This window comes from Camelus dromedarius, chromosome 13, assembly GCF_036321535.1.
Source record: "Camelus dromedarius isolate mCamDro1 chromosome 13, mCamDro1.pat, whole genome shotgun sequence".
NCBI lineage: Eukaryota > Metazoa > Chordata > Mammalia > Artiodactyla > Camelidae > Camelus > Camelus dromedarius.
The window spans coordinates 54366005-54386670 of NC_087448.1; the positions used below are offsets into that span (position 1 = coordinate 54366005).

Below are 20666 nucleotides of genomic sequence, written 5' to 3' on the forward strand. Positions count from 1 at the left end.
CTTTTCATTGTTAATAGTATTAATTGAATATTTGACTAACGCTTGGTATTTTGCTCTTTGAAACTAGGACATACAGATTAGTTGAACATACGTTTTAAAATACATTACCTTCAGCAATGAATAAATCAGCCTGTGGATATTTGCTAATTTAGATGAACATTGAAAGTGAGTCCCCAGTAGCAGTACAAACAACATGTCAGATTGGGTTCAGCTGGCCTAAAGGTACGCTGGTGATTGCATCCTATTCGTACAGAGTGTGCACCTCCCTGCATGGCTCCCGTCCTTCTGGCCAACTTCATGTCTTTCCAGCTCCAGTTTCTGACTAGCTCCTAATTCTGATGGCTCATTGGTTACTCCTGCCTCCATCATCTCGGCTTCTGGACAGCAGGATTGCCACATGGGCCCGTGGATGGGCCACTGCTGTTGACCCTTTCACTTGGCAAGCCTGGACCTCTGCTCCTGCCCAACGGCCATCTCAGACAGCTGCTGCTGGATTCAACTCAGATCCAGTGTTCCAATAAAACTTACATTTAGCCAAAGATCACCAAAAATTGGAGTATGGGAGGACAGCAGGAGTAGTGTGTAGTGGCCAAAACCAACTTTTAGGACTTCAAAATAAGACCATAATAACCACTCCAAGTCAAGTGTGTGTGTGTGTGTGTGTGTGTATGTATGGATGTGGATGTGTTTCCATAAAATATCAAAAATCAGGCCAATGGTAAAATATTAGGAGCTTCATAAAACACACAGAGCTTAAATTCCTGGCTCACTTGCCATCTTAAGAGTATTTAGCCCTTGAGGGTCTTCCTTACCCGCATATATACTAAATGCTGCCTTTCCTTCCTCTGCACACTTTCCCCAGCTGACACTGCACAGCTGCATTTTTCCCCAGTAATGAATTCCGCTCACCCAGCTTCCCAGTAGGACAGAGGAATAACCACGGTCTTTATACTGGCCCATGGGAAGCAGCTGGGGAAGTTCTGCAGCCATTTAACAGAAGGCTGGAGCCAACTTTGAGTTTAAATTCCAGTAAGGGCATCCGGCATCAGCTCCTGGGGAAGCGCTAAAACTAACTCCTAGTATTTTATGCTTTCAGGTTGGCATCCATCAAAGCTTTATGACGTGCCCCACGGGTGTTGGTAAGAGCTGGCCTGTGCTGTATGTGCTATGGATGACCTCCCCTTCCTGCAGCCATCACTGCCGCACAAGCAATTACCAGAAATTAAGAGTGACATTGTTTCTGGAGGTAAGAGAAATGTTGGCCTTGTGTGTGTGTGTATATGCACTGATAACAGAGGCACAAGGAAAAAGGAAAACCATCATCCAGAAATACCCAGCCCCGCATCCTGAAAACACTTGGAATTGCTTTCTTTTGCATTAGGCATATTTCTCCAGTAAACACAAATGACCTTGAAATACAATACAGTCAGTATAAAATTATTCATTAGATCCTTTTCTCAGGTACAAAGGATGGAGAGAAGCACCCTTAATTTGTAGGTTGAATTCTATGAATGGATTACATTTTTAGCGCACTTTACCAATAATAAAACTTTTTACATAGATTGCCTTCTTTGCTTCTCAGGACAATTGTTTATGACAACTGGGGCAGGATTTATTACTTCTGTTTTATAGGTGATTTACCCCTGTGTTAGGAAAACTCAGTTCAGTCTACCTGCTGCATAGAGAAAAATACAGTTCTTCCCTACTGTGTCTTTCCTGTGTCTCCCCTTTACCGTCACAGAAAACAACTTGACTCTGACTCCTCTGGTTACCAAATGTGTGTGAATTTTTCTCACACCAAGCATTTCTCTGCAGTACCAGCTGGGGGTCCTACAATTTAATTCGATTTTCACACTGTCTACCTGGAGATGGTGTCAGGTCTCCACGAGACTGCTCCCATCCTACTCCAGATGCCAGCTGCAAGTAGCAGTAGGTCTCCAGGCTACTGAGAACTCCTGTCCAATTTGGCTACACATCGGAGGTTCCCATGACCCCCTCCTCGGGTTTGATTGATTTGTTAGAACGACTCACAGAACTCAGGGAAACACATTTACCAGTTTATTAAAGGACACTATAGGGATACAGATGAAGAGATGCAAATGGCGAGGTCTGGGATGGTCCGGATCGCAGGAGTTTCCGTCCCTGTGGAGTTGGGGTGCCTTGCTCTCCTGGTCTGAATGTATTCACCAGTCTGGAAGTTCCCTGAACCCTGTGCTGTCAGGATATTATGGAGACTTCTTCACATAAGCACGATCAATTATTAACTCCACTTCCAGTCTCCCCTCCCCTCTCCAGAGGATGGCGTTTGGGGCTGAAAATTCCAAGCTCCTAATCATGGCTTGGTGGTCCTTCTGATGACCAGCCCCCAATCCATCCAGGAGCCCCTCATGGTCACCTCAGTAGAATAAAAGATGCTCCTAGGCTCTCATCACCTGGGAAATTGCAAGGCTTTCAGGAGCTCTGTGCCAGGAACTGGGGGCAGAGACCAATCTATTTTCTATCATCTCACAATCCTAAATCACACAGTGAGGAAAGACAGAGAGAAGACTCAAATCTGGGTCTTCAGACCACAGAAATTTTTTCCCTCTTTAGCTCAGTTGGAAATGTGTGTTGGGCTAAGAAAGAAGTAGAGGTCCAGAGCAAAGGAAAGTATGCGAGGAGTTCAGGGAGGCAAGGGTAGGGCAATGGGAAAGAGGTCTGCAGGTCCCTGGGAGCTGATTTGAGGGCAATGGGCCCAAGTGGGAAGGGAGACCACGAGGGTAGAGAGCATGGAAATCACTCATATGTGCAGCAGTGGGGAACCAAATGTCCAGAGATGTCCCTTCTTGTGTATAACACCTAGAGATTCTTGATAAGATATTTTTAAAAACATTCCTTTAAGTGCATGAAAGTACTGTGTGTACCTGGGAGGAGGGGCTGGTTGGGGAGTGGAAGGGGGAGACCAGAAATGAGTAGGAAGGATTAATCCAGAGAAGCAGGAAGTACTGCCACCAGAGTATTTCCTGGGTGAAATTGCCAATCCCTAATAGCTGAGAGTCTGGGTTTAAAATGGTGAGTGCCCTGAAGATAGGTGGTCATGTCTGGGATCTGAACAGATACAAAGTTAGAGACCTGCATACCAGGCAGGGGCCACCAAATGGTGACACCTTGGTGGGTGCATAAGAAAAAATAGCTCTGCAGAGGCAGTAGAACAAAAACTTTCCCTTGATTACCGATCCAAGTCGATCTTCACGTGAGTTTGAAGCTGACGGTCACAGTATCTGTGGTCAGAAATGAAAACTCAAGATTAACTATCATCCCAGATTGATAGTTTTCAGGTGCTTGACAGAAGCAAACTAAAAGCTTTTCCAAAGAAACATGCTTTCAAACTGGACAGATTGCAGAGAGCTCCCACAGACTGAGCTCCAAGAAACAGGCTTACAATTAAAAATCTTTAACAAGTGAGGAGATAAAGCCACCAGTCCTGAGAATCAAGAGAAATGCACTACAAATAAGCAGCAGAATAAAACAGAATAAGACCTGCAAGGATTGTTGATACTGAAATTTTTAGATAGAAATTAAAAATAGATATGCTTTATATGATTAAAAAATAAGAAGTATTGAAAATAATATTAAAAACAAAATATTGGCCAAAAAATATTGGCTGAAAAGTAAGTTATGAAAGAATATGTATAGGATGAGAACATTCATTGATATGTTAATATGGGTTCATATGGACTCATATAAATGTAACTTATTTCACTAATTCCTATTCAGCTTTGTCACATATCTTAAATTTATATATACATAAACATATTATATACAGGTAGATAGAGAGATTATAATGATTAGGGAAAGAATAGTCAATACAAAATTTTTGATATGTGTGAATGAGGTTACATCTCGAATTTGGGAAGTATCATATACTGGACTTCAAAGGTATTGGTTGCATTCTATTTTTAGAATCTTGGTGGGATGTAAACAGGTTTATTTAATTATTTTTTTATTGAGAAGTCATTTACATGTTACATTATATTACATTCAGATGTACAACATGATTCAATATTTGTGCATATTGCAAAATGATCACCAGTGTCTAGTTATCTGCTGTTAATGCGCATAGTTACGATTTTTTTCTTGTGGTGAGAACTTTTAAGATATACTCTCTTAGCAACTTTTAAATATATGACACAGTATTAGTAACAATAGTCACCATGCTGTGCATTACATGCCAGGACTTACTTGCTTTAGAACTGCAAGTTTGTACCTTTTTAACTACCTTCACCCATTTTACCCACGCTCTCCTACCTCTGCCAACACGAATCTGTTCTCTGTATCTATGAATTCATTTTTTTTAATTCCATGTGTGAGATCATACAGTATTTGTCCTTCTCTGTCTGACTTACTTCACTTAGCATACTGTTTTCAAGGTCTATCCATGTTGTTGAAAATGGCAGGATTTCCATATTTTTTATGGCTGAATAATATGCCATTGTACGTATGTGTGTATATATATATGCCACATTTTCTTCATCCATTCATCCATCAATAGACACTTAAGTTGTTTCCATGTCTTGGCTATTGTAAATATAATGCAGCAATAACTGTGGGGCTGCATATATCTTTTTGAGTTAGTGTTTTCATTTTCTCTGGATAAGTCCCTAGAATTGAAATTGCTGGATTATATTGTAGTTCTATTTTTAACTTTTTGATGAATCTTCATATTGTTTTCCATAGTGGCTACACTAATTCACATTCCTGCCAACAATTCAGGAGGGTTGCTGTTTTTCCACATCCTTACCAACACTTGTTATTTTTTTGTCTTTTTGATAGTAGCCATTCTGGCAGGTGTGGTTTTGATTTGCATTTCCCTGATGATTAGTGATGTTGAGCACTTTTTGATATACCTGTTCACAATCTGTGTGTCTTCTTTGGAAAGATGTCTATTCAGGTCTTCTTCCCATTTTTTAATCAAACTGGTGTTTTTTTTTTTTTTTTTGCTGTTGAGTTATATGAGTTTGTCACGTAATTTAGATATTAATCCTTTATCAAATATTTGGTTTGCAGACATTTTCTCCCATTTGGTAGGTTGCCTTTTCATTTTGCTGATGGTTTCCTTTGCTGTGCAGAAGCTTTTTAGTTTTATGTTGTCCCACTTGTTTATTTTTGCTTCTGTTGCCTTAACTTTTGGTGTCAAATCCAAAAGAAACCATCTCTAAGACTGATACCAAGGAGCTTACTGCCTCTGTATTTTTCTAGGAATTTTATGACTTCTGATCTTACATTGAAGTCTTTGATCCATTTTGAATTAATTTTTTGTATGTGTAAGATAGGGGTCCAATTTCATTCTTTTGCCCAGTACTATATTGATTTGATCACTATAACTTTGTAACAGTTTGAAATCAGGGGCCATTGATGTCTCCAGCTTTGTTCTTCTTTCTCAAGATTGCATTGGCAATTTGAGATCTTCTGTAGTTGCATACAAATTTTAGGATTGTTTGTTCTATTTCTGTGAAAAATGACATTGGAATTTTTAAAGGGATTGTATTTAATTGCTGGATTGCTTTGGGTAGTGGACATTTTAAACAATATTAATTCTTCCAATCCATGAGGATGGAATATATTTCCACTTGTGTCTTTTTCAATTTCCTTCATCAATGCTGTGTAATTATAATTACAGTTTATTTCATTATTAGTCTTTAAACTATACACATATCTAAAAATTCTTAATATTTATGTTACATTTATCAATTAAAAATATACATTAAAAAATATGATCCCACTGCTGGTGAAAGGCTAGAGGTGAGGAAAAAAAATAACTGAAATTGGAGTTGAGTGGTATTGACCAATGGCTACAATTCATTGCATGTGCATATGGTGCCAGGCACGTTCCCCATAGATTTTGTAATCCTTGCAGAATTTTGCAAAGAAATGTTATAAAAGAGGGTGTTAATTACCCACCCAAGGCGATTGATATTCACAGAGTTTATTTGCTTACCTAAAATCACACAATGTGAGATTCAAAACTAAGTTTGTCTGGTTGCAAAGCCAGCCCACCTTCTCCCAAGCCTGGCTGCATTCCACACTGCTCTATCTTGCTCAGCAATGGTAGTAGAAGTCATGAATGAAAGTGGCTGGGAGGGAAACAGGAGCTGTTCTCTCTACATTCCAGCAGCCAACTCCTGTGACCTGCAGTGTTCTCTGTATAGTGACACTCTGTAGGGGAGAGGTGAAACTTTCCATTCTGCTGCAGAAGGCTCAGTTCAAGGCTTATTCCCTCAGTCACTCACATAGGAGAACTGGGGCTCCTATGTGGTTCCATCAAAATCAGAGAGGCTTCAAACACTCAGAGTTCCAACCACATGCAATGTAAGGCATTATTCAAAGAGTCAACACAACATGTCCACATCTTCTGCAAAAATAAATGCTTTAAGCTTTCCTTCATAGTGTCTCCTCCCCGTAAAACCAGCATATGTATGTGTTTGTAGGGGGAGAGGGCAGAGTAGGGAGAAATTAACAAAGGGAAAGACAAAGATATTTGTAAAACTGGGTGAGAGGAGGTAAGAGAACATGATGGGGCTCAAAATAAATTCATTATTTTATCATACTACCAATTCAACCTTATTTTTTTGCTTACTGTTTTAAAATGGTTAATAAGGGAACTTATTTTGGCAACAGTAATAATCTGAACCTGCAACTACAGCAGTTGATCTGGACTTAATGATCTTTCATCCCATCTGTTCCATTTTATAGAGGAGAAAACTGAGGCTAAGGACCTCCATAGCTATGGGTCCAGGTCAAAGGGGTAGGTGAGTGGGAACCAGAACCCAGGATTCTCCCTCTGTCTCATCTACAGCTTGCTTCCACGAATGAGAAGAGGCCTGCTGCTCACTTGGACTTTGGTCCTAAACATTTTCCAGGAACAGAGGCCACGGCACTCATTCACGGGACACAATCCGCCCCAAGTTGGTCAAGCAGCCCCGAATAGAGAAAGAGCCTAGGCCAGGCCCCTTGCTGGATTTCTCCATTGCTTTTGGGAGGATAGGGTTATAATGCTGAGAATACTGAGCCTCTGTAGTGAATTAATGTCTATAATCCAGGAAGAAGCTGAATTCAAACTCTCAAGACCCCAAATGACTCTTCAATGTGGCTAAAACAAAGTCCCGGGGAAGCCAGGGCAAGCTGGCTCAGAGTTCTCAGCACGTCCAGGGGCTCTGTCAGCCTCAGTCATACATCACTGATGAGCAAGGCTGTTTAGTTGGTTTTTGTTTTTGTTTTTATGGGTTTTTTGGCTGACATATACAAGGTGAACATGCTCTCAAGACAGCCCTGCTGTGAATTACTTCATCCTGCAGAATCTAATCATTGGTGACAGAATCCTAGGACAATGATTTTCTAGATTGGCTTTGTAGTAGCAGCTTTATTAGCAACATTGTAATGCATTATGTAGATAACAAAATGCTGTTTACTCATGTTTCCATCAAGGAATCCTTCTGTTTATATAGAATCTGTACCAGAAATAAAATATCTCCTTACTTTGCATCCCCATCTCCTCCCTGAATAATGAACCTAGCATTATGTATTGTCTCTAAACTGGACATGTGGAGACAAACCCAACACTTGTAAGTGGCATGTACTGCATATTTCAGGTAGCAGAAAAGAATCAGTTCAGAAATCCAGGTGAGCGAGAAGCACTGCATTTGTTTATTTTCTTGAGAGTATGTGCCTACTTCTCTCCCCTGGTGGAAAGTCCAAAACCATTCATCCTGGGATGGATGCCCCCTGGGGTGGATGGCACAGGGAGCTGAGGTTTCACGTATCTGAAACACCAGTTTCTGTGCCCTGCTCCATCTTCAAGAATCTCTGGCAAGGCTGGGACCTGGAGGTGGACCATAGTAACATGACTTTTGGATTTCTGCCACGTTCCCAGAGGGGAAGGTTCCTGAAGGTAGGTTGCCCTTCCTGCTTCCTGGGGGCCCACAAACTCTTGTGTCTTTCCCAAACCTGAAGAACCTCTCCTCCCAGCCTCAGTGCTTGTCAAAAGTGGCTTCCCTTTCTGCTTCCCTCCAGGGAACCAGGATTCCTGCAGCAAGACAGTGACATGACTGGGAGGGAAAACTAGAGGCAGGAAAAGCACAATTTAATAGTGCAGTAAATCATCCTGCCACAATAATATCATGTCTGTAAACTGGGATTTTCCGTCTTAGGAAATTTTTGAAAATTCCACAGAAGGATATCAAGGGTGAAATTGCTTTATTTCCTCTATGAAAAACCAAAGTGTATGTGTGTGTATGAAATACATATCTGCAAATTATATATACACCCAGAGATATGTACATATACGTATAAGATATATATACACACAGATATAATATATATGCATATATATACATACATACTGTATGCATACACAAGTGTGTAGAACGTATATGCATATATACACACCAGATATATATATATGCCCAGATTTTATTTGTTTGTGTGAGTGTTTGTATCCATTATATAGAGTCACAAATCCCTGCCAAATTATCAGAATTTATTTTGCCTTTGTCTTTTCAATACAATCCTGAGTTCTATCACTTGTAAAATAAAGCTAATTGTTAATAATATTTGAGAACATCATTCTCCTCGCCACCTGAATTTTTTCTCATTCATTCCAGTTTTCTTTTAAATTTTGATGAGTTATAAATTTTTTTTTAATAGATGAATCTTATGTGCTTATTTACTTTGAAATTCTTGGCAGAAAGACTGGCGAAAAACATCTGATGCCTCTCTCAGTGAAGGGCACCGTACTAGGCTTGGTGGAGGCTTGTGATTTGGGGAATATAGTTCTAACTTAGGGAAGCTGTCCGTCAGTGAGATTAGATGGGGTAGAGTCTTGAGAAATCAGATGGAAAAACAACAACAAGTAAGGACTGAGAAAAAGAAGAAATCCAGGGTGGACATTAAAGGAAATAGAAGAAGTCTGAAAGGCAGACTGGATTGAGACAGGCAACTTTGATGGAGAAGCCAGGAGTAGAGTTACATTTTGGGTACCAGCGAGCTTGAAGATCTCAGAGAAAATATTTTTGAAAACCCAGGGCTCTGTCTTGAAGCCTTTGGCAGAGCAACATTTGAGAGTATTTTGTTAAAACCAGCCTTCAGAGAAACCGAAAAGGGCTGACAACTGCTGGAGTCTTTGGCAGTCAGAGAAGTTGAATGCCCCTTGGAGAGGGCAAGATGCCCTTCAGCCTGTAAGGAAAGCCTAACTTTGTATCCAGAAAGCTAAGCAGGCTAGTGCTTTTAGAAGAAGAGTTCAAAGGAGTTACGGCAAAGCTGGAAAGCACTGCAGATTACCTGGTCCAGCCCTCTGACTTTACAGATGAGGAAACTGGGCTCCCAGAGGGGTCGTGGTATATTCAAGGCCACACGGTTCATGAAAAGTGAGCCAGTTTCAGAACCCAGATGAAACTACCTTTTCGGATCCATTTGAAAAATGTTTTCAACAAGGATTCCCTGACTATTGTCTTAAGAATAATGAAGTCATTTCTTGGATTGGGGGTTGGGGAGCTTACTCCTTATCCAAGTGACTGCACTTAAGGATTCAGATTTTCTGGAGGTTTATCATGTTTGAGAAGTAGCAGTAAATAAAAGAGATCAGTCATTGCCTAGAATACACAAGTGATGCCCAGGGGTAGAAAAGAACAAGCAGGATTGTGCTCAACTCATGTCATATTCTCAAAGCTTTTCTGTTTTCTGGAATCTCTTACTGTCATATACATTTCTCTTGCTTTGGAGGAAACCTAAAGCTTTTTTTTTTCTCAAGATTGATTCTAAGTCAGGGAGACTTCATTAAACCATATATTGAACTGCATTTCTGAATCCTCTTAAGTTCTACTTTAAGTCGATTCCCTTGTAAAATCCAGTTTTATTGTTATTGTTGGTTACCTCCTGAACCCTGACATTATCACCCAGGGTGCGGGTTTGATAATAAATGACCAAATCCTATATAAACTTTTGTTTTCCACAGTGGGTAGAAATATAACAACTAACTTACCGGTGAATTGCCTTCAAGATGGAAAAATAATTAGAGATAATGAAATAGCAAGACTACAGTATGAAAGTGGACATTCTATTATATCATATGCATTAAAATTCCCTGGTACATCGCCTGTCAGTTTGGTAGATTACTATTCCTCCAAACTGTCCGTGTTAATAGAAGCCAGTGGCCCTTTCCACGAGTATAGCAGTTGTGATTTTCTGCATATTAAGAGACTGCTCTGTCTCTGCAGAAACAAGAAAAAATTAACCCCCAAACCAAATGGATCAAAGCAATACTGACAAGTCTAGAATTCTTCTGGTATAATTTCTAGAACTTAGAAATCCTGAGAATATCTTTGGATTGCCCAAATCAACACGATGTTTGTGAGATACTGTAGTGCATTCTCCCAGCCAGGTCACAGAGGACAGCTTTCAAGAAATAAAGATGCTGAGGAGAAGGGAATTGGGAATTGAGAAGAGCCTAATAATTTAAATTCACATGTAAAAGAGCTATTCATCAATATTCCAATGTCCTGGGACAAAGCTCTTCTTGGCCTGGGGACCAGTAGTTCCCCCACCAGCTGTGTAACCGTCAACATGCCAGCAGCCCAGCCTTTCTGTGCTATATTTAGTGAGATGGGATCAGTGAAAGAACTTGCTTCACAGGGTTTTTGGGGTTAGTTGAGTGCGGACTGGTAAGGCACCTATTGCAAGGTCTGTTGTGCAGGGAAAAATCAGCCAATGCTGGCTCTGTTCTGGGCTGACCACTACTCCTCTTGTAAACTGTGGCCCCCGCCCTCTGGCGGTCTCTCCAACAGCCTGGAAGCTCACCACCTCACAGGTGGTCTCAGCAAGCTCCTTCCTTCCTCAGGGGCTCCATTTCATTCTCTCCAAATAAACTGGCTGAGAATATCACCAGTTTCTCAAATGTCTAGTTATGGTGAAATGAATTTAGTGGTTCTGACCAGCATGTTTAACTTAATGAATTGAAACAGAATAGAATAGACAGTCTCAGAGAACATCACATACTGAGTGTTGTTTTGTGCTGTTGTTGCTGACATATATTTTGGGTGGGATACTGGATTAAAATGAAAAATTGATTTTCCACTGGTCGTGCTCAAAATTTGGAAGTCACTGGATTATATGACACCCTAAGTTTCCTTTTCTCTTGAGTAATTTAATATTCTATTAAGAGGAAAAAGTCATGGACAGCAGAGGGCCCGGGAGACGGAGTCAGGAGACTCTGCTCGGCATGGCCCTTCCTTGCTGAGCTGACTTCTCTGAACCTGTCTTCTCCTTTGTAAAACATGGATGACAGTATCCCTGTCTCATAGGCCTGTTACAAGAAATAGATGAGATAATATATTGTAGACTAAGTGTTTGGATTTAATGGACGTTTTTGTCATGATTTGGATCATTTGTTGATTCTGAGCATGGATAAGTCTTTTCCTTATGACCCCTCTTTCTGCATAATCTGTTTCCTACACGCCATGCTTTTCCTCATGTCTGTCCCTTTGCTTGAAACACCTGTCCCATTTTTACCATCTCACTCATCCTCAAAGACCTAGCTTAGGCTGTGTCTCCCACACAGCACCTTCTCTAAACTCCCAGATTATGTTTTTATGTCCTATACGATCCCAAGTGTATGTATCTCTTTTTACTTATCACATTTTGAAATAAAAATCTGTTAATGTACCTAACACCCTCACTAGGTCATCACACTTCCCAACTTCTCATTCACTGTTTAATTTCCAAAACTTAGCCCGGTGTCTGCATGCACTGGGCGCTAGGTCGAATATTTGCTAAGCTAAACTGAACCGGCCCCTGTTCCTGCTTCTGTTTCTTCTTGCTAATTCACTCTTATTCCCTACATCCCTTTCCAACGTAGTCCTTATTTTTCCTAACTTTTATCCCTTTTCTGGCTTGTACATGGCATAAGTAATAGCTAATTGGGCAGCAACAGTTACCTCTTGGCCTTTGTGTATTGCAGCATCTCCAGGGTGAGGCTATTATAAAAGTGTATTCAGAAAGGAGAAGCAGTAAGTGTGAAAGAGACATAATGGCAGGTGAGAAAGGTGATGAGGCCAAGTTATTTACACACTGTGGCATTTAACTGGAAGACCATACATGAATACACAGGGGTAGGAGAGTCAGGGGAAAAGCCTGGAGCTTAGAGGTGATTAGCAGGACAGTCTGGCCCATCCCTCTGCACCGTTTCCTCATGTCCCCACAGCCTGGTGGAGATAAGGCTCTGGGCTCATCATGGCTTCCTGATCATGCTCTTCCCTCTGCACAGAGAAAAAGGGAAACCCCAGCAGCCTGCTGACCCTCCGTCATTACCCAACCACCCTGACCTGAAAACTTCCGACTCCTGATCCAACATAGAAATAATTCACAAAACAGTTTCCAGGCAGTCATGATAGTGCGACGTAGAAATCAATACAGCCTGGGCCCAATGACAGATGCTTTTGCAAACTCTCTGTGTAATCAGATGGTTACATCACTCTGGCCGTTGAATGTTTTCCCTCTTGTCACTGCCAAGATGCTGGGTTGATTTATCAGCAACAGAGGTAACAGCCACCTTCTCATGGCTGTTAGCTGCTTCTTGTGAGACAGGCTACAGAAACATCTGGTTAGTCTCCCTTGCATTTACCTGTTTATTCATGCATGGAGTTTTGTTCCAGGAGAAACTCAAGCATGTAATATTCAGCGTTCGATAAGTTGAAAATTGCTTCTGCTGAGATTTCGACAGGTTATTTTCCTGCTGGGGTGCAGTCAAGACTTTTCTGTCTTTTGCAGAATATTTAAAGTGGCTTCTGCTGTGTCTGATATACTGTAAACAATTTTCAGTGTTATACCTTCAAGGTAGGCTCAGTGTGCTTTCAAAAGCTCCAGGCCACCCAATTTGCTATTTAGTGTATATTACCAATGACAATGGTTTGTCTGCCAACTCTCTAAAAGCTGTAATAATCATCATGACACCACGTTGTGCCTTTTTTCTTGAATGAACCTTCACTTGTCTTACCGATGGCATAAGCTGAAAGCAAGTGCCCTGCTGTCATTCAACTGAAATCATATCTAGACCCTCTTACGTGCCGGGTTGCAAAGCTCTGTCACAGGCATTATCTCATTTAATCCTCATAACGTAATGTAATGATAAGCGCCTGTGAGAGCAGTATTATCTCCAGTTTACAGAAGAGTGAACATTGTCTTAAAGGTTACCAGCATCCCCAAGCAGAAAGTGACAGGGCCAATACCTGGGTCTTCCGACCTAGATCCAGTGCCCTTTGTAACCTCTGACACTCTTCTGGGGGTCTTTCCCAGCTGCAGTCGGCTTCCTTCATGGTAGGAGAAGTGCAATGTTGTGTCGCCTTTGAAGTACCTCCCTGGAGGAGTCGTGGCTGATCTGAGAGGAGAGGAGCCGGCATGCTCTTCTCAGCTAGCAGCCACCTAGGAGTGGATGTGGGGCCACAGTTCAAGCCGCGGCAACATAATTGGAGGTTTGGGGTCTCTTGTGCTCTCTGATAAGAGAGAAGAATGTGATGAAAAAGTCTTCTTTCCCACCACCCTTTTGGTTCCTCTTTGGGACATTGTCTGTGTGACATGTAGAATGTTTCCCAGACTTTTTGTGACCAAGTGGGCAGACATTTCTGGCATAAAAGGGAATGACTTTCTGAAAGGATAGGAAGTGTCTGGGACTGTGATGACAGCAGTGAATTTTTAAACCAGCCACATCTACCTCTGGACTTTTTAAGTAAACAAACTTGTTTCTGTTTTTTACTTGGATTTCCCATTCCTCGCTCCTGACTGCATTCTAACTGATGTGCAGCTGTTCTTTACCTACACTGCTCTTGGGACGCCAACGCCTGGGGTGTCTGACATGCCTGAGGCTCGTCCCACCACTCCCAGCTCCAGCAGGTGCTTTGACTTACCTTCCAGGCCCACACGAGCCCCGTTTGATCCAGCAGCTGCTCACAGAGAGCATCTGTAACACTTTTTACCAGCGGTTGTCTTAGCTGCCCAGGAACCCTTTCTTGTTCAGATCTGCCAGCCTGGCCCCCTCCACCCTCTTCCCGACGCTTTCAGCTTCTCCAGATGAGTGTTTTTCACCTTTGATTTCTTTCCTGCCCGCCTTCCCCACCCTGTCCGCTTTTGCCTCCTTTCTGGTCCTCAGCTGTTTATTTACACCTTGGCCCTGCTCTGCTCTCTGATGTTTGTATCCATTTGATTATAACTTGAGACTTTTGTTGTGATTGCTTGGTTTTTAGTGTATGATTCTTTGTCTTCCTTTAGGACCTTACAGGTTAAGAGAGCCAATACTTACCGAGCATCTTGTGTGTTGTCAGAATACTGACTTAGGAGTTTGTCCCATTTAATGCCTAAAAGAAGTCCATGAGGCAGGTATTATCTCCATTTCCATTAGTGAAAATCTCAGGGCACAGGTAAACTGCCTGAGATCAAACCTCTAGAAGCAATGTCTTCAGGCTGTATCATGACACAGTATACGATTCCTTCAAACCATCTTTTATCTTCTCTGACCTTTCTGTGGTTGGTGTGATCTGGAACCAAATTCTCCTTCTGAATCTAATATTGGAGAAGTGTGAAATGTCGCATAGGTTCATCATGTAATTATCTTTTCTCTGAAATGCCCTGGGTCTTGTCTGTTATATGTTCAGGCAAGGACAGCTAGTTTTGTTTAATTAACATGCACCGATGAAGAGAAGTGGTGAGTCTTTTGGCTAAGTTACTTAGTTGTGTGTTGTCATTTGATTTTTGGTTTCAGCTATCTTTTAAAGAGCACCAATCTAGATTTACCTTAACAAATGTGTCAGCTGTGTGTTTCTTGAATAGACAGGTCCATTTGGTGGAACATTTGGTCTAAATCTGATGTGATTTTGAGTATACATTTGTATGATCATATTCATCACACTTTGATATATAATAATCAAAATTTTGTCAGTAACTTAAATGCTCAAAAATAAAAGATTTGCTAAATACGTTGTGGTATACTTGAAGAAATACCATATAGCTCTTAAATATTTTATTTTAGGAAATATTTTATGACATAGGAAAATTTAATGAAATGTTAAATAAAAAGTAGGCTTCTAAATTGCTTACACTATAGGGCTTTGCATTCATAATGAATATACATGTTTATGTGCATGGAATAAAAAACCAAGTAGAAATATTACTAGGATGTTATCTGTGGTAAGATGTCATTTAAATTTTTCTTTATACATTTTTGTATTTCCTAAATTGTCTGCAATGAATATGTTTTATTTTCTTAATTATAGAAGGTCATAATTAAAAGAAAAAATGATTTATAAGCAAATTGGCATTAATGGTCCTTAAATAGTGAGTTTCCTATTAAAAAAAGTTGAAACATAATTTGATTTCTAAGAAAATTTAAAAAAATAAAAGAACTCACATACAATTTTTCAGCAGCATAACTATTGCCTATAACATACTGTAATTATTTCTTTAAAAAACAATACATATACATTTTATATTACAGTAAATGGAGGGGACACTGAGGTTTCTGCAGGGATTCCTCCTACCTGTGGGCTTTCTCTGGGTTATTTCATGGCAAAGACAGAACCCAGGCTTGACATTTTTCTTCAAGCTGTAGTATGATACATTTGGGCTACATCAAAAACCGGTAGACTAATGAATGAGCAGTATTGTTTAGATGGTGGTAAATCCAGAGAGGGAAATGAAACCAGGTGATTTCATAGAAATTTCCTTAGGGAAGGGGACATAAGTTGGCTGCATTTGATTGGGTGTTTGGAAAGATTCTCTAGGGGGGTGATACAGCCATTGAGAACTGACTTACAGGAAGGTCTCATCCAGGTAAAGATGTGGGGGCAGAGTGTTGTGGTGAGGGAATAGCAATCATGGAGGCTGTCAGGCAGGAAAGACCCTGACAGGTCAGTCAATAAGTGGAAAAAAAAAAAAAAAAAAGGCAGACCATGGGCATGTGAATGGAACTTAGAGAGGAAGGAAAGTGGTGGACAAGATGAGGTTAGAGATGCAGGCAGCTCCAGAGCCCCGCAGGCAATTTTATTTTGTATGCAACAGAGTAATAGAATTTGAACATTCAAATTAACAGGGGCTGCCAGGCTCAGGGTCTAAAAAGAAATTGAGCTGTGCCAAAAAAAAAAAAAAATTAGACTTGACAGAAATGACAGTTTTAATAAAATAGAAAAGTATAAATATCAAATGATGTCTCACAGTCTTACTAGTGGGTGAGTTGTGGCTATGGTAATAAAAAACAAAGAAAGTTTATGAACAGTTTTGCAGTCTGATAATGTTTTGAATTGGTCTTCAAGGAAAATCCAACCAAAGTGGCCTGACAACCATGGCTGCAGTGATAATCCAGGCAAATGTATTGTTTTCTGATTTATGAAAGCAGAATCAAAGGAATCATTTGCTTACATTATGCTGTATATATTTGGGCAGCACAGCTAACTTATATTTTCAAGTGGTACAGTGACTATTGAGGGCATAATTCGAATTTTATGGTCAAAATTTAGAACTTTGATTTTCAAATGTAGCTTTCAATTTTTTAATACATTATTTTTTTAGAGCCGTTTAAGGCTCACAACAAAATTGGGGGGGAGGTACAGAGATTTCCCATGTAACCTCTGCTCCCACGCATGCATAGCCTCCCCTAATATAACATCCTCCACTAGATGGTACATTTGTTACAACTGATGAACCTACATTGACACATTATACTCATCCAAAGTCTATAACCTTAATGATGTTCACTCTTGATGTTGTACATTCTGTGGGTCTGGACAAACGTATTATGCTATGTATCCGTAATTATACTGTCATACAGAGTATACTCTCTGCTCTAAAAATGCTCTGTGCTCTGCTTTTTCATCCTCCCTCATCCCCAACACTTGGCAACCACTGATCTTTTTACTGTCTTCATAGTTTTGCCTTTTCCAGAATGTGTCATATAGTTGCAATCATACAGTATGTAGTCTTTTCACATTGGCTTCTTTTATTTAGTAATATGCATTTAAAGTTCCTCCATGTCTTTTCATGATTTGATAGCTCATTTGTTTTTTGTTTTTTGTTTTTTTTTCAAGCACTGAATAACATTCCATTACCTGTATGTACCACCTACTGAAGGACATCTTGGTTGCTTCCAAGTTTTGGCAATTATGAATAAAGTGGTGTAAACATCCATGTGTAGGTTTTTGTGTAGACATGTTTTCAACTCCTTTGGGAAATAACAAGGAGCACAGTTGCTGGGTGACATTGTAAGAGTATGTTTCGTTTTTCAAGAAACTGTCAAACTGTCTTCTGAGATGGCTGTAGCGTTTCGGATTCCCACCAGCAATGAATGAGCGCTCCGGTTGCTCCACATCCTCAGCAGCATTTGATATTGTCAGTGTTTCGGATTTTGGCCATTCTAATGGTGTGTGTAGCAGTATCTTTTTGTTTTAATTTGCATTTCCCTGGTGACATGATTAGAGGATCTTTTCATTTGCTTATTTGTTATCTGTTTATCTTCTTTGGTGGGGTGCCTTTCAAGATCATTTTTTAATTGGGTTGTTTATTTTCTTATTGTTGAGTTTTAAGAGTTTTTTGGGGGTGCATTTTTAATAATAGTCCTTTATAAGGTGCCTTTTTTTTTTTTTTTCAAATATTTTCTGCTGGTCTGTGGCTTGTCTTCTCATTCTCTTGACATTGTCTTTGGCAGATCAGAAGTTTTTAATCTTTATGAAGTCCAGCTTATCAGTTATTTCTTTCATGGATGTAACTTTCAATTGATCAAATTTTCAACTTATCAAAGGCTTACGGAAAGTTTTCAGTACATTTCTGTGTGGACAAAGCCTAAGTACTGTTTGGAAGAAATACATATTCATTAGCCATTGCTTGAAGAGAGTCCCTCAATCTAAAATACATCAGGAATATGCTTTTAGCTTCTACTCTAAATCAAACAACCCTCACAAGAAGGCTGAAAGTCTGAAATTTAAATATCCTCCACATTTCCAAACATGCTAACATTATACTTAGATTCATCTTACAAACGATTTCCAGGGAAAGGCCTAAGTTGAATCTGTAAGAGTCAATTACCTGGATGAGCCAAGTTTGAAAAAACACACACAGGTCAATGTGATTCAAACCAGAAAGTAAAATATAAGCTTTTTGACTAAATCATATTGGTAAATATGTAGACAAATGTAATAAATAATAAAAGATAAATGTAATTGAGGATCTGTCACCCTGTGTGGCTTGTGTATATGGCCAACTGGCTCTTCCCTGGTGACGTTTGTTTTATTTTGCACCTTTTGAAATGTCAGTGTGACATCACATGATATCGGACATGGATAAAACTTCTTCCAGTCTTTTAAGGTTATGAATACTTGATCACAGATTCAGCAGGAGGAACACAAACATGGCTGAAACTTGATCAAATCAATATTCAGTGGGGTGTTCCTATTTGAATACATGTGAGGCATTAGCCTTTGGTTGATGGTTTAATACTTTGTAAGAATGACCTTCACATCCTGCTAGATACGTAATTTCCAAAAATTAATTCCATTATATTAGGGCTATTCATGTGGTAAACTGGCAGCTATCTCTGTGGTTTTTAAAAAGGGCATTTAAAAAAATTGACTGCAGTTCTTAGCCAGTAGATTTCATGAGTCATCAAGATTGGGAATGGCTGGATAGCCTCTCGTGTTTTGGGTTTCCTTGTTCTTTACTTAGGCTGGGTTTTGTGCATTAGTTTCCCATTGACAACATTGTTATGGTTCTAAACAGTGTAATTAGAAGTCCAAAGAGATATTTAAATAAATTGGCTGAAATTTTATGTCTTTAAAATCAGGACATCCCCAAACTGTCCATATTGTATTTCTGATGAGACGTTCAGACTTCTAAATCTATATCTTATTATGTGGTGTGTCAATGGGGAAAAAGTCAGGTAGGTTTTCTGGGTTTTTTTGTTTTGCATTTAGTGTTTTTGAATTGTCTCCTAATGATACTGTTTTACAATAACGTTGGATGTTTAGATGAATGATTCTGTTCTGTATTTCCACAAAGATAGTGTAAGCTATTTTAAAGCAAGTCAGATCCACTATGGTAATACTGTTGTCTTTTGCGACACAGATGTGGTCTACTTCTGTCTTATTAACTTGGCCTTCCACTGAAAGTGTCCTCACAGTATCTGTGTAGGTACATTGTCTTTAAACAGCCTCAGACTTTTGGGGATATCACCACTTAGAAACTTGATCTTCCTAAGCAGCAGCGAAGCACTGCCGTCTCTGCTCCTCCAGAGTTTCTTTAACATGTACAACTATACCATCCCGTGCTGAGCATCAACAGAAAGCAAGATCGGGAGAGCATGGAATTTCAGGTTTGGAAGGGACTTTAAAGGTCATTTTTAAATCTTTTCATTTTGAGATAATTATAGGTTTACAAGAAGTTGCATAAACAGTATAGAGAAGTCTAAGGTCATTTATGTTAATGACCCACCTTGCCGTGTAAGACATACCCATCTAGAACTGAACAAATTCTGTTCTGAAGATGAACCCGTCAGGAACTGAAGAATACAAGTGTGCAAATCAAAGGACCGATTTATTAACATGTAGAAAGACGGTGAAGGTAACACCAATGACCCAACAAATAAAATCCTTATCTGAAATTCCTTCCATTAGAGAACGCATAATGATGAAACTGGTACTTACAAATGGGGCTTCGTTAATTCCAGAGTTAGGATGGAAGAAGTGTTTACATAATCACCTGGGCTTTGAAGTCAGACCTAGTGTCAAATTCTGTCTTTATTAATTAGCTATAAAATCCTGAGAAGATAACTGATCTCTATGTGTCTTTGTTCCTCCTCTGTAGAATAGCAGTTATAGTAATGCTTTCCTCATATGATTGTCACAAAATTAAAACAGCTAATAAGCACTTGGCACTTGGCATGGTATCTGAGCAAGTGCTTAATGTATGAAAGGTATTATTATTATTGATTTCATTTCACTTCTGAAGATACAAATACAGGCTATTCTTTTTATTTGCAGCAGTTATATTCCATTCAGCCACTGTGAACACTGAATTAGCAAATATTGAACCATTGTCTTTCAATGAAATACAGGATTGTGTTCCTACAAACCTCTGATCACAACATTTTTGTCAGCTGATCAGTGCATAGCCTTGTTTTATGTGTGTTTCTGTTTAAAGACACATTATGTGTGTTAGATATTACATACAAGTGTTTGATAAACTTCCTTCAGACGTGAGTTATATTACTGTTGACCATAAGTTCAATGCTGAATAATGTCTACATCATAGGATATAATATAGCATAATTAATAATTATAATGTATAATAATATAAACTATAATATATACTGTGTGTTTTAAATGTAATATTATTATTTATATTTAATTAATGTTGAACTCTTGGCCAACAGCTCTATAATCCATGCCTGAAGGAAGCTTTTCTAAGACATATCTTCACCATAATGCACATTCCAGACTTCTTGCTTTTAGGGACACCAGAGAACACTTCAGCAGTGTGCTTGGAGGCCACTTCAAACAGAAAATTCACCAGGAAAAAACACAAAAATGTGAAAACCGTGGCACTGAATAACCTGTAAAAAGCACACTTTTTTATACAATGAGAGCTGAGCTCAGCCAAGAACT

General features: G+C 39.6%; 1 long non-coding RNA gene across 1 annotated transcript in view; it reads left to right on the plus strand.

Moving 5' to 3' along the window:
* The window catches only part of LOC135322778 (uncharacterized), a 357083-nt gene that overhangs the window by 152108 nt on the left and 184309 nt on the right, over positions 1 to 20666 (plus strand). Inside the window, exon 2 of the long non-coding RNA XR_010383616.1 lies at positions 1097 to 1246. This is a non-coding gene — a long non-coding RNA (uncharacterized LOC135322778). The remainder of the gene's footprint in view (positions 1 to 1096; positions 1247 to 20666) is intronic.